Source organism: Anolis carolinensis, unplaced genomic scaffold (assembly GCF_035594765.1).
Source record: "Anolis carolinensis isolate JA03-04 unplaced genomic scaffold, rAnoCar3.1.pri scaffold_15, whole genome shotgun sequence".
NCBI lineage: Eukaryota > Metazoa > Chordata > Lepidosauria > Squamata > Dactyloidae > Anolis > Anolis carolinensis.
In genome coordinates this window covers 511,059-525,050 of record NW_026943826.1, presented here as the reverse complement: position 1 = coordinate 525,050, position 13,992 = coordinate 511,059, and the positions used below count along the sequence as shown (strand labels likewise).

Below are 13,992 nucleotides of genomic sequence, written 5' to 3'. Positions count from 1 at the left end.
CATGGAACACTTTGAAAAACAAGCCCTGGAAACAGCACAAAAAAGCCAACGATATAGTTCAGATTTGTGGATCTTGGGGCCATGGAGAAGAAGAACTCAACCAGTTCCTGGACCACCTCAATAGCATCTGCCCAAACATCCCATTTACCATGGAAAAAGAAAAGGAAGGAAGACTGCCACTTCTAGATGATGTAGCCATCCACAAACCCAATCAACAATTGGGCCACACGGTTTACAGAAGACCTACACACGTGGATAGATATCTTCATAAAAACTCCAACCATCACCCAAGTAAAAAATAGCACAATCCAAGCCCTGGCAGACCGTGCACAAGAACCCGCAAAGCCCATCTCCTCCAAGGTGAAAAGAACCCCCTAAACTGGGCTCTGCAGGCCAATGGAGACTCCACCACAGACACCAGAAGAGCTGCAAGGCCAAGGACAAGGCGTTGAATTTCAACAGAGAGGAGGAAACCATGCAAAGGAACACAATCTGACTCCCAGTATTCAAAAACTCTAAAATCAGAATAAATAAATAAGGAACAACACTCTGAAAACAAAAGAATTACAGACAGGAAACAATCAGGGCCAGCTAACACCTCCGAACAAAGGATTCCCCCAGGCAGGAATGAAGCTGGCAAGGCTATTAATGCTCATCAAGGGGATTAATTACAACATCCACACCTGCCCCCAACAGACAAAGAGTTCTTTCTCCCACCCTGGACCTTCCACAGATATATAAATCTCCCTTGCTTAGTTTTCCAATATACTTCTCAACCTTTGAGGGTGCCTGCCATAGATGTGGGCAAAACATCAGGAGAGAATGCTTCTGGAACATGGCCAGGCAGCCCGGAAAATGCACAAGAACCCAATTAAAGCATAGTTATTAATCGCAAAAAAATGTGTGAGGGAGTATGGACAACAGATGATGGGATTTGCAGTACCTTCAATGGACTCAGCTCCGACTTCCACAGACACTGGGACCCACGCGAATGACAAACGTGGCACACAGACCCCCACGACCAACAGAAAATACTGGAGGGGTTTGGGAGGAACTGACAGTGATTTAGGGGAGATGTGGTTCACCTTCTGGTGGGGTTTGGGGGGGACGGACAGACCCCATTTCCTAGGAAATTTTTCTTGGTTTTTTTGATTGAAAGACATATTTTAGGCCCGGGCTGTGGCGCAGGCTGGAGAGCAAGCCAGCTGCAATGAATCACTCTGACCAGGAGGCCATGAGTTCGAGGCCTACTCGGAGCCTATGTTTGTCTTGTCCTTGTTCTATGTTAAAGGGCATTGAATGTTTGCCTATATGTGTAATGTGATCCGCCCTGAGTCCCCTTCGGGGTGAGAAAGAAGGGCGGAATAGAAATACTGTAAGTAAGTAAATGAATAAATAAATAGGAAGTGTATACAGGACTCACCGCAGGGTCACGGGATACGTGGTTGTCTTATCTGCCCTGGAAGGAAAGAGAAGAAAATGGGAAAAGGGATGAGAGGTGAAGAACTGGCGTGAAATTAATAGAAGGAAGGAAGGAGGAAAGAAAGGAAAAAGGGAAGGAGAAGGGAGAAAGACAGGAGAGAGTGAAAGAAAAGATAAAGAAGGAAGGATAGGATGGAAAGAACCAAAAAAGAAGGAACGAAGGAAGGAAGGGAGCCAAGGTGGGAGCAGGTGAACAATGCAGCCCTCGGTTGCTGTGAGTTTCCGAGCTGAACGGCCATGTTCCAGAAGCAGTCTCTCCTGACGTTTCACCCACACCTATGGCAGGCATCCCCACAGGTTGTGAGGTCTGCTGGAAACGAGGCAAGTGGGGTTTGTTCATATATCTCTGGAATGATGTCCAGGGTGGGAGAAAGAAAATACTCTTGTCTGCCTGAGGCAAGTGTGAATGTTGTCATTGGCCACCTTGATTAGCACTGAGTAGCCTTGCAGCTTCAAGGCCTATCTGCTTCCTGTGTGGGGAAATTCTTTGTTAGGAGGTGTAAGCTGGCCCTGATTGTTTCCTGCCTGAAATTCCCGTTTCCTGAGTGTTGTTCTTTGTTTACTGTCCTAATTTTAGAGTTTTTTAATACTGGGAGCCAGATTGTGTTCATTGAGTTCTACTACCTTACTTCCAATTTTGAATGCGCTCACTGAGCCTGGCTATTGGTCAGTTTTGACTATGGTTTTTTTGTTGTATTGTATAATGTCTTTGGTTTTATATGTTTATTTGTTTGAAATGCATTTTGCTGTTGTATTTTAAATTGCATCGCTGGGCTTGGTCCCCATGTGAGCCGCCCTGAGGTCCTTCGGGGAGATGGGGCAGGATTCAAGAATAAAGTAGGAGTAGTGGGATTCAAGAATAAAGTAGTCGTTGTAATTGCTGTTGTTATTATTGTTGTTGTTTTCATGGTTTCCTCCTTTCTGTTGAAATTGTCCACGTGCTTCTTATGGATTTCAATGGCTTCTCTGTGTAGCCTGACCTGGTGGTTGTGAGAGTGGTCCAGCATTTCCGTGTCCTCAAATAATAATAATAATATTTATTTATTTATTTATTTATTTACAGCATTTCTATTCCGCCCTTCTTTCTCACCCCAAAGGGGACTCAGGGCGGATCACATTACACATATAGGCAAACATTCAATGCCTTTTAACATAGAACAAAGACCAGACAAACATAGGCTCTGAGCGGGCCTCGAACTCATGGCCTCCTGGTCAGAGTGATTCATTGCAGCTGGTTGCAGCTGGCTTGCTCTCCAGCCTGCGCCACAGCCCGGGCCTAATATGCTGTGTCCAGGTTGGTTCATCGCGTGCTCTGCTATGGCTGGCTTCTCTGGTTGAGCTAGTCTGCGGCAGTGCCTCCCAACAAAGGATTCCCCCAGGCAGGAATCTGCCAGCCCTTGAAGCTTCAAGGCTATTCGATGCTAATCAAGGTGATTCATTGCAACATTGATGTGTTTTTAATGTAATTTTTTTTATCCTGTATTGTTGTTTTAATTGATATATTGCATTACTGTTTTATCTGTTTTATATTGTGATTGTATTATGTTGCTTATATTTTGTCCTTGTGTTGTTTGGGCCTCTGCCCCATGTAAGCCGCCCCGAGTCCCCACGGGGAGATGGTGGCGGGGTATAAATAAAGTTTTATTATTATTATTATTATTATTATTATTATTATTATTATTATTATTATATTGTATGACACAGCAAACAAGATAGATATGCTGGATTTCATATCACAAAATCACAAGTCGAACTCTTCCCAAGTGTCTAGGACTGTGTGATGTATTTTCGGATGATGCGTGCAGATCCCAGTCGGGTAGCCTTTTGCAGTTTGCAGATCGTAATTTTGTCAATGTCTATTGTTTCCAAATGCCGGCTGAGATCTTTTGGCACGGCACCCAGTGTGCCCATCACCACCGGGACCACCTGCACTGGTTTCTGCCAGAGTCTTTGAAGTTCAGTCTTGAGGTCCTGAGAGCGGCTGAGTTTTTCCTGTTGTTTTTCGTCAATGCGACTGTCACCTGGGATGGCAACATCAATGATCCAAAACTTTTTCTTCTCCACAACTGTGATGTCTGGTGTGTTGTGTTCCAGAACTTTGTCAGTCTGGATTCGGAAGTCCCACAGTATCTTTGCGTGCTCATTTTCCAATACTTTTGCAGGTTTGTGATCCCACCAGTTCTTTGCTGCTGGGAGGTGGGACTTGAGGCATACGTTCCAATGAATCATTTGGGCCACATAGTTGTGCCTCTGTTTGTAGTCTGTCTGTGCAATTTTCTTACAGCAGCTGAGGATGTGATCAATGGGTTCGTCGGTTTCCTTGCACAGTCTGCATTTTGGGTCATCAGCTGATTTTTCGATCTTGGCCTTAATGGCCTTTGTCCTGATGTCTTGCTCCTGGGCTGCAAGGATCAAGCCTTCTGTCTCCTTCTTCAGGTCCCATTTGTGAGCCTTATTATTATTATTATTATTATTAATGGCCTTTGTCCTGATGTCTTCTTCCTGGGCTGCAAGGATCAGGCCTTCTGTCTCCTTCTTCAGGGTCCCATTCGTGAGCCAGAGCCAGGTCTTCTATTATTATTATTATTATTATTAATGGCCTTTGTCCTGATGTCTTCTTCCTGGGCTGCAAGGATCAGGCCTTCTGTCTCCTTCTTCAGGGTCCCATTCGTGAGCCAGAGCCAGGTCTTCTCCTGATCAGCTTTTCCTTCAATTTTGTCAAGGAACTTTCCATGCAGTGTTTTGTTGTGCCAGCTGTCAGCTCTAGTTTGTAGTGCGGTTTTCTTGTACTGGTTTTTTGTCTGCTGTGCTTTGAGGATTATTATTATTATTATTATTATTATTATTATTATTATTATTATTATTATTGACACTTGGCTCAAACAAACAAGAGTTCTTTCTTTCTCTCACCCTGGACATTATTCCACAGCGATATATATATATATATACCCCACTTGCCTAGTTTCTCAGGAGAGAATGCTTCTGGAACATAGCCAGACGGCCTGGAAAACTTGCAGCAACCCAGTGATTCTGGCCAGAAAAGCCCTCCCCAACACAATGGGCCCCCTCCCTCTCTGCACCGGTTTCTTTCCCCACGAGTGGGGCCCACCCCACCCCCCGCCTTGGGGTCCTGTCTCCCCTGCCCACGGCCCACTTGCCGCCTTCCCTCCTTCTTTCCCAAAACACCCGCAGGGGCTCCATGTGCAGAAGAGCCCGTAAACAAGGGCTGTTTTGGCCTGGCCCGCACGGCCACAAACCCGTCCGGCCAGACTGGGAACCGGTCTCTGTGTTTGGGGTCAGCAGAGGAGGAGGAGGGGGAAATATCCCCCCCCAAACACACACACACACCAAAGGGAGGAAAGCCAGGAATGTAAACACACGCATATGCACACAAAACATACTCTGGGTTGCCTGGCCATGTTCCAGAAGCATTCTCTCCTGACACTTGGCCCATATCTAAGGCAGCCATCCTCAGAGGTTGTGAGGTCTATTGGAAACTAGAACAGTGGAGTTTTTATACAGTAGAGTCTCACTTATCCAACATAAACGGGCCGGCAGAATGTTGGATAAGCGAATATGTTGGATAATAAGGAGGCATTAAGGAAAAGCCTATTAAACATCAAAATAGGTTATGATTTTACAAATGAAGCACCAAAACATCATGTTATACAACAAATTTGACAGAAAAAGTAGTTCATTACGTATTAATGCTATGTAGTAATTACTGTATTTACGAATTTAGCACCAAAATATCATGATATATTGAAAACATTGACTACAAAAATGTGTTGGATAATTCAGAACGTTGGATAAGTGAGACTCTACTGTATCTATCTGTGGAATGATTTTCAGGGTGGGAGAAAGAACGTTTTCTGTAATAAATGTAATAATACCAATAATAATAGAGAAAAATAATAAATGTTCCATATATACTTGAGCATAAGCTGACCCAAATATAAGCCAACCAGGACCCTCACCCGAGTATAAGCCTAAAAAACGGCTGAAAAACTAGGCTTATACTTGAGTATATACAGTACTTAACTTGGGGACCTGGCGTTGCCTGGGTTACTTGAAAAATGTATAGTGTCATACAATATAATAATACAGTAGAGTCTCACTTATCCAACGTAAACGGGCCGGCAGAATGTTGGATAAGTGAATATGTTGGATAATAAGGAGGCATTAAGGAAAAGCCTATTAAACATCAAAATAGGTTATGATTTTACAAATTAAGCACCAAAACATCATGTAATACAACAAATTTGACAGAAATTAATTACGTATTAATGCTATGTTGTAATTACTGTATTTACGAATTTAGCACCAAAATATCATGATATATTGAAAACATTGACTATAAAAATGCGTTGGATAATCCAGAACGTTGGATAAGTGAGACTCTACTGTATCTATCTGTGGAATGATTTTCAGGGTGGGAGAAAGAACGTTTTCTGTAATAAATGTAATAATACCAATAATAATAGAGAAAAATAATAAATCTATATATATAAAAGAGTGATGGCATCACTGCGACCCACAAAACAACAAAACTACAGGCCCCTCAACCTCGAAATTTGACAACACAACCCCTCATCCACGCCTCTAGGTTGATACAACAAAAAGAAAAGAAAAATAAAGTCCTAATTAGAGAGAGAGAGGAATAATTGCTTTTATCCAATTGCTGCCAGTTAGAAGGCTAAGCTCCTCCAAATTGTTCTCCTAGCAACCCAATAAAAAATAATAAAAAACACTAAAAATTAATACAATAAAATACTATAATAACAGATAATAACTAAAAATAATACAAGAAAATAAAATATAATAAATAAAAATATAACTTACAATAAAATTAATAAAAAATTGCAAATAACGTCAAATAAAAATTACACAACAATTTTTAACCAATACCACCACCACTTTGCCACAGCAACGCGTGGCCGGGCACAGCTAGTGTTCCATATATACTTGAGCATAAGCTGACCTAAATAGAAGCCAACCAGGACCCTCACCCGAGTATAAGCCTAAAAAACGGCTTAAAAAGTAGGCTTATACTTGAGTATATACAGTACTTAACTTGGGGACCTGGTGTTGCCTGGGTTACTTGAAAAATGTATAATGTAATACAATATAACAATAATAATAATAATAATACGGTGTTATAATTGTATATTTATATTACATGCAATATTACTAATAATATTACAATATAGTGTTATAGTACAGTATAGTAATATATAATGCTTATATTGTGCTATGTTAATTATATGATATATTGTATGTAAATATAACTTGTAAGCCGCCCTGAGTCTCCTTCGGGGTGAGAAGGGCGGCCTATAAATGTCGCTAATAAATATTCTCCAATAATATGCTGTATCCAGGTTGGTTCGTGTGGTGCTCTGCTATGGCTGGCTTCTCTGGTTGAGTTAGTCTCTAATGCCTTTCATATAGATTTTCGAGTCTACAGGGAGACCCCCAAACGCAGCGGCATTGCCCAAACATGAATCAAGGAACACGAAAGGTCTACAGACAAGCTCAACCAGAGAAGTCAGCCAGAGCAGAGCCTTGATGAACCAACCTGGACACAGAACATCACTGGAGAAGACAGGAATGTTGGACCACTCTCACAACCACCATGTCAGAGAAGCCACTGAAATCCACAAGAAACATGTGGACAATGTCAACAAGAAGGAGGAAACCATGAACGTGAACAGCATCTGGCTCTCGGTATTAAAAACCTCTAAAATCAGAATCTATATATATAAAAGAGTGATGGAATCGTGGCACCGAGCAAAACAACAAAACTAAACACCCCCCAACCTCGAAATTTCACAACACAATCCATCATCCACGCCTCGAGAAACCACAAAATATCATGTCACGAACCTCCACAGGGCCTAAAAAAACCCCAAAAACTGGAGCTATTCAGTGCAATTCGAATGGGCCACAGCAACGCGTGGCAGGGCACAGCTAGTAATAAATAAATAAGGAACAACACTCAGAAAACAGGGGAATTCCAGGCAGGAAACAATCAGGGCCAGCTAACACTCCAAACAAAGGATTTCCCCCATGCAAGAAGCAGCCAGGCCTTGAATCTGCAAGGCCATTCAATGCTTATCAAGGTGATCAACTGCAAAATTCACACTTGTCTCAAACAGACAAGAGTGTTCTTTCTTCCTCCCACCCTGGACATCATTCCACAGGGATATAAACCCCACTTACTGAGTTTCTAACAGATCCCTCAATCACTGAGGATGCCTGCCATAGATGTGGACGAACGTCAGGAGAGAATGCTTCTGGAATATGGCCAGAAAGCCCGGAAAACACTGACAGCAACACAGGTATAAAACATAATTCTTTCACCTTTCCTCAAGGTGTTTCAGATAGGGAGCACACCTCCCATAATCCCCCCAGCACAGCCCCACTGTATTACTATCCTGTATTTATCACGGCCTTGCCTTTTATGTGTTTTTAATGTAATTTTTTACCCTGTATTGTTGTTTTAATTGATATATTGCATTACTGTTTTATCTGTTTTATATTGTGATTGTATTATGTTGCTTATATTTTGTCCTTGTGCTGTTTGGGCCTCTGCCCCATGTAAGCCGCCCCGAGTCCCCACGGGGAGATGGTGGCGGGGTATAAATAAAGTATTATTATTATTATTATTATTATTATTATTATTGGAACAGAGCGCTGTCAAATTCGGCCAGTGCGGCCTGAGAGGAATGCCTGGCGTGGGCTACGGGCCTGAGCTGTGGGCCACCAACCGGCCAGAGGTCGCGGCCTCCTCCCACTGAGAAAGCATGGCAAGAGAAAGGCCACTTTGTCCCCAGGGTCCCAAGGGGGAGGGGGGCATTCCAGGGCGACCATCACTCTTTGATTCGCTTTCGTCCCACCTTCCTCCCTGCAATGGGACTTGAGGGGGCCAGCGAGGCATTTGAAACAACCCAGAAGGAGAAACCAAAGGATTAGATTTGCAAAGGAATTCATGAAGTCACAGATTCACGCTCTGGAAGGACTGACATGCATTACAAGACTGTCAGCCACACCGCAGCGTGGGTGCAAACAAGGGCACGGGCCTCCCCCCAAGTAAGACCGAATACACTTAGATTTGCACAAGTTAGACTATAAATGTGCTTTCGAAGGCTGGAATCACTGAGTTGCTGTGAGTTGCTGTATGGCCATGTCTCCAGAAGCATTCTCTCCTGACGTTTCGCCCACATCTATGGCAGGCATCCTCTGAGGGAGTGAGGTCTGTTGGAAACAAGGCAAGTGGGGGGTTATATTCCCTGTGGAATAATGTCCAGGGAGGGAGAAAGAAATAACTCTTGTCTTTTGTAGGCAGGTGTGAATGTTGTCAATGGCCACCTTGATTGGCATCATTTATTTATTTATTTATTTATTTACAACATTTATACCCCGCCCTTCTCACCCGAGGGGACTCAGGCCAGCTTACAAAAATTGGCAAAATTTAATGCCCAAAATGCAATCATAAAAACAAAACAATATACACAAATCCATTAATAACATTGTTAAAACACATTATAACGCATTGAATAGCCTTATAGCTGCAAAGTCAATCAGTGAGGGTCTCTGCATAGAGGTCTGTTGGAAATTAGGCAAGTGGGGTTTATATATATATATATATATATATATACAGTAGAGTCTCACTTATCCAACACTCGCTTATCCAACGTTCTGGATTATCCAACGCATTTTTGTAGTCAATGTTTTCCATATATCGTGATATTTTGGTGCTAAATTCGTAAATACAGTAATTACTACATAGCATTACTGCGTATTGAACTACTTTTCCTGCCAAATTTGTTGTCTAACATGATGTTTTTGTGCTTAATTTGTAAAATCATAACCCAATTTGATGTTTAATAGGCTTTTCCTTAATGCCTCCTTATTATCCAACATATTCGCTTATCCAACATTCTGCCGGCCCATTTATGTTGGATAAGTGAGACTCTACTGTATATATATATCTGTGGAATAATGTCCAGGGTGGGAGAAAGAACTTGTCTGCCCGAGGCACACGTGAGTGTTGCCATTGGCCACCCTGATTACCACTGAGTAGCCATGAAATTGCAAAGTCAATCAGTGAGGGTCTCTGCATAGAGGTCTGTTGGAAACAAGGCAAGTGGAGTGTATATATCCCTATGGAATAATGTCTAGGGTGGGAGAAAGAATGCTTGTCTGTTGAAGGCAAGTGTGGATGTTGCAATTGGCCACCTTGATTAGCACTGAATGACCTTGCAGCTTCAAAGCCTGGCTGTTTATTCATTTCCCACATTTGTGTCCTGCCCACCTCACTCAGGGTGGCCTTACGACAGGTAACAATTCGATGCCAACAACATACATCTCCAAAAATAAACAATTAAAACATCAATTATTAAAACATCAAATTAAAACACGCAAATTCAAATCATAGCCCAAGGCCTGTCCCTTTGTCAATCACAGTAGTTCCTTGAGTCTCCCTGAGATAACGTCAGGAGAGAATGCTTCTGGAACATGGCCATACAGCCCGGAAAACTCACAGCAACACATAAATTATAAATACAGTAGAGTCTCACTTATCCAACACTCACTTATCCAATGTTCTGGATTATCCAAAGCATTTTTGTAGTCAATGTTTTCAATATATCGTGATATTTTGGTGCTAAATTCATAAATACAGTAATTACTACATAGCATTACTGTATATTGAACTACTTTTTCTGCCAAATTTGTTGTCTAACATGATGTTTTGGTGCTTCATTTGTAAAATCATAACCTAATTTGATGTTTAATAGGCTTTTCCTTAATGCCTCCTTATTATCCAACATATTCGCTTAGCCAACATTCTGCCGGCCCGTTTATGTTGGATAAGTGAGACTCTACTGTATTTATGTTATCTTGGAATATTACACAAACACACACGTACATAAACACAAAGTGATGCCAAAACCGTATTGGCAGTTTTTGGAATTCACGCAAACCGTTAAAGGGGCGATTCTGAGGCGCTGGAGGGTTCGTGGGCCCACATTCCCCACAAAATCCCTCAAATATTGGGGTGGAAAGTAAAGGCAGGAGAGGGGAGATCAAGCCTGTAGCAAAAAGAAGAAAAAGAAGAGAAGCCTCACAGGCACACACCTTGTGCACAACCCTCTCTCTGGGGATACACAAGGGCAGACTTTGGGGCTGCATGTGGCAGAATCCTCCATGGGGCCGGAACCCAGAGCACAGGGCCCATCATCCCCGGCACAGCCCTACTCACCCTCCATAGGCCCCGAAGGTGAAGCTGCGCTTGCGGGATCCCATGGCTGTCTCAGGGAGACTAAAGGGAGGGCCGCTCCTCTTCCTTGCCTGTCCGTCCCCTCGTACTCCGTCCGTCCCTCCCTCCCTCCGCTCTGGCCCAAACCTGCTGGACGCTGGCCCAGGTCAGTTCCAGCCCCAAGGGCACTAAGGTCACCTCTCCAGCCGCCCAGGAGCGCTGCCTGCCTGCCTGCCTGGCCGGACAAGGAAGCTGGCCTTGGGACAGACGGATGGGCGGACACACAACAGGGCACAGGGGCCCAAGGGGAGTCATACACCAAACAGGGGCCCCTTCCTTGTGTCCGTCCCCCCAGTTTGCATCTTCATGCCTGCGAGAGTGCTGGCGCGGGAGACGAGGCTATGTGTGAATGATAATAATCACAACAACAAAAACAACAACTTCATTTTTCGTACCCCCCCCCCTCCATCTCCCTGAAGGGACTCGGGGCAGCTTACATGGGGACGAGCCCAACCAACATAGTTAAAATATAAATATGAACACACTAAGTACACACATGATACTTAAACAATAGTGCATAAACAATAACAGAAACACAGAAAAACAAGAATATTGTAACAAAAATAAATCAACCATCAAACAATCAATAAAGTTGAAATAACTCAGCATGGGTGGGTGGGCTACTAGTTTTATTTTTCATTGTTAGATCGTATGTTGTGTATTTATGTTTACTACTTGTATTATTTTTTAAATTGTTATTATGCAACATATTTGCTTATCCAACATTCTGCCGGCCCGTTTATGTTGGATAAGTGAGACTCTACTGTATTATTATGATTAATTCATTTCTATCTCGCTTTTCTCCTATGGGTGGGATTCAAAGTGGTGTACAACATATAAAATTCACACAAATACATCAGGCAGCAAATTGTATGTCCTAGTTGGGATTGAGTGATCTGGGGGACGAAGACAGGCAGGTCCCGATACAAAGAATAAGTGTTGGGAGAGGCAGGGAAAGGAGTGAGTGTGGCAGAGACAAAGGAAGTATGTGTTTGTGAGAGAGACCCCTCTGGCCTCGCTTGCAACAGACCTCACAACCTCTGAGGATGCCTGCCATAGAGGTGGGTGAAACATCAGGAGAGAATGCTTCTGGAACATGGCCAGACAGCCTGGAAAACACACAGCAAACCAGAGAAATGGAAATACAGGTGGTTGTATCGGAGACAGTGTGAAAGTGAATGTGAAACAGAGAGGTGACTGTCTGTGAGAAAGAGACAGATGAGATACTCCACTTTGGCAGAAAAAATGGAAATCAAAGATACAGAATGGGGGACGATGCCTGGCTTGACAGCAGTGTGTGCGAAAAAGACCTTGGAGTCCTCGTGGGGAGGAAGGGGAACATGAGCCAACAATGTGATGCGGCAGCTAAAAAAGCCAACGGGATTCTGTCCTGCATCAAGAGGGGAATAGCGTCTAGATCCAGGGAAGTTATGCTCCCATTATTCTCTTCTGCCTTGGTCAGACCACGTTACCTGGAATCACACTGTGTCCAGTTTTGGGCACCACAGTTGAAGGGAGATGTTGACAAGCTGGAAAGCGTCCAGAGGAAGAGGGCGACTAAAATGATGAAGGGTCTGGAGAACAAGCCCTATGAGGAGCGGCTTAAAGAGCTGGGCATGTTTAGCCTGCAGAAGAGAAGGCTGAGAGGAGACATGAGAGCCATGTACAAATACGTGAAGGGAAGTCCTAGGGAGGAGGGAGGGAGCTTGTTTTCTGCTGCCCTGCAGACTAGGACACAAGGGAACAAGGGCTTCAAACTACAGGAAAGGAAGGAGATTCCGTCTGGACATCAGGAAGAACTTCCTCACTGTGAGAAGGGCTGTTCACCAGTGGAACTCTCTGCCCCGGGCTGTGGTGGAGGCTCCTTCCTTGGAGGCTTTTAAGCAGAGGCTGGATGGCCATCTGTCGGGGGTGCTTTGAATGCGATTTCCTGCTTCTTGGCAGAATGGGGTTGGACTGGATGGCCCACGAGGTCTCTTCCAACTCTACGATTCTACGATTCTATGATTCTATGAGTGTGTAAGGCAGAGAACGAGAACACGGGGTGTGTGAGACAGAGACAGGTGATTTTGCAAGTGAGAGAGAGAGAGAGAGAGAGAGAGAGAGAGAGAGGGAGAGAGAGAGAGGGAGGTGAGTGTGCCACAGGGAAAGGGAGAGACAGGCGAGTGTGCGAGTGGTGCTGGTGCTGAATAGCGCCCTCTGCTGGGAGAAAATGGCTCAGCAAGGAGCACAAGCGGAATCGGCCGAGGCAGGACCTTGGACAGCGGCCCTGACATCAAAGCCGTCCAACTGTACAGAACTATCGCGCATCCAAACGTTTCCTTTGGGGGATTTATAGTTTGGTGAGGCCCCGGCACCCTTGGGCAGAGAAGGCTGTGGGCAGGCCTGTAGCGAGGGGGTGGTTTTAGGGGTTCAACCCCCCCCCCCCCCGAAATTTTTCAGGCTATAAAAAAAAACTGGTTTACTCATGAATTTTAACTGGTTAACCAAATCCCCATGCTAAGTCTATGAGACGCAAAACATTAAGAGTCCCTCCAGGCACTATTTCAAGCAGATATTGACAGGTTTGTAGCGGGGAGAGGTGTGTGCTAGGGGTTCAACCCCCCCCCTGAAATTTTCACAACCCCTCCCAAAACTTTTTTCTGGCTACAGCCCTGGCTGTGGGGCCCTGGCAGAACTACACTTCTCACTCACTGGGATTCCTCACTCTCTGTGCTAACCTAAAGAGACTGAGTGATTCTAACCAACTGGGCTCCCTTCTTTCTTCTCCATCCGACAAGGGCGGGCGGTTCGAGCGCCATGCTCTGAGCCCGTGTGCCAAGCGTTTCCGCCCCCTCGGTTTGCACACACGCGCGCTGTTCCTTGGCACCATCGCCTGCTTTTTACCGCCGGGGAGCCTGGCAGCGGGTGGGAGGTGCGAAGGAGGAAGAGAAGAAAGCCATGTGGCACCGCTAATAATCAGCGCCACTAACGAGCACGGTGCACCATGTGCGGGTTTCGGCACGCTGCCGGGAATCATGAGAACGACTTGCAACAGGTCAAGGAGGAGGAGGACGCGACAGCGAGGAGCCAAATCCCACGCGCCATGTTCCCAAAGGCACAACGCAGCCAGGGGCACGGACCCACAACCAGCATGGAACCGAGGAGAGAAACACAAATGCACACGCACAGCTTATATGCCATAGAATCCT

The 13,992-nt window shown here is 44.5% G+C and overlaps 1 protein-coding gene across 4 annotated transcripts in view; it reads right to left on the bottom strand.

The window, feature by feature from the left end:
- The window catches only part of rap1gap (RAP1 GTPase activating protein), a 78,970-nt gene that overhangs the window by 51,632 nt on the left and 13,346 nt on the right, over positions 1-13,992 (bottom strand). The window contains exon 2 of one of the 4 annotated variants that reach the window (XM_062965750.1): positions 1,424-1,459. The exons of 2 other annotated variants lie outside the window; for them this stretch is intronic. The gene's annotated coding sequence lies outside the window, so the exon portion shown is untranslated. Of the gene's footprint in view, positions 1-1,423; positions 1,460-13,992 lie in introns of those variants that run through there. One more of the 4 variants, XM_062965749.1, reaches the window with a different exon arrangement.